The sequence below is a fragment of the Chinchilla lanigera genome, unplaced genomic scaffold, assembly GCF_000276665.1.
Source record: "Chinchilla lanigera isolate Chin_1 unplaced genomic scaffold, ChiLan1.0 scaffold00012, whole genome shotgun sequence".
Lineage (NCBI taxonomy): Eukaryota > Metazoa > Chordata > Mammalia > Rodentia > Chinchillidae > Chinchilla > Chinchilla lanigera.
The window spans coordinates 24,892,354-24,893,548 of NW_004955413.1; positions in this window are offsets into that span (position 1 = coordinate 24,892,354).

Here is a 1,195-nt window from a genome sequence, read left to right on the forward strand (position 1 = left end):
TCCATCCATCCACCATCCGTCCATCCATCCACCATCCACCATCCACCCATCCACTCACTATCCACCACCCAGCCACCCTCCTTTCATTCACTTACTTGCTGGCCACGTTTCTGAGGCCTGTCACATCCTGGCTGGGCACTGCGGACCACAGAGAGAAAGAGTCCCAGCCATGCAGTAACTGAGATGCAGCAGATGCAGGCACCATGACAGAGACGCGACATGGGGAGGACACAAAGTGGCCGTCTGGACTGGTATCCAGGGCGCGGTGGGGAAGGTGTCCCGGAGGGGCAGGTGTCATTCTGTCTGCCTCCCCAGACTACTGCTGTACTCGGCCCCCGGCCAGCCCCGCTCCAGCCCGTTAGGTGATCTCTGAGAAGCCCTTTCCATCGGGAGGGCATCTCCCTGGCCCGCAGGGTGGGGACGCTGCTTGGTCCTCATGCGCACTGGCTTTTCTGGCTCAGTATGAAAGGACAGAGTCTGGTCCTCACCATGAGGGGCCTCACTCACTGGACGGGGTGTGTGTGCAGTCACCGGTTCCCTGGCTTTGGCTCTGTGGGCCCCAGGGAACGTCACGGGCCCAGCCTTCCAGATCCCCAGCTTTACCAGAGTGGAGGTCACAGTGGGGCAACACCCACACTGGTCCTGACCCAAATCATCCACCTGGTAAGTTCAAAGCACTTGTGCAAGCTGGGCATGGAATGCACGCTTGTAATGCCAGCATTTGAGGCTGAGGCAGGAGAATCTTCATGGGTTTTCAGCCAGCCTGGCCTATATAGTGAGTTCAAGGCCAGCTTGTACTACATAGCGAGACCTTGTCTCAAAAACACAACACAAAGCACTGCCCATTCATGGCCATAGACGCCACGGCTGACCTTGGAGGCCAGGCAGGCACTGTGGACCCTGTTTTACAGGTGGGGGGACCTTGACATCAGAGGAGCCAAGGTGCTGTCCCTGCTGGCAGCAGCCACTGAAGCTGGAGCTCTGGGGTCCCGGGCCTAGGGTGGATCCTGGCTCTGCCATTAATCACAGATCCTCAGTTCAGCTGTAAGAGGGACAGAAGCAGCCCTGGACGGAGCAACCCCAGATCCAGCGTATGGGATGCTAGCGCAGCACCTGGCACATTTGGGGTGCTGACAAGTTGGGGCATAATTAATAATTCCAATCATCCGCATCCCAGGCTCGTGCCCCCCCACCC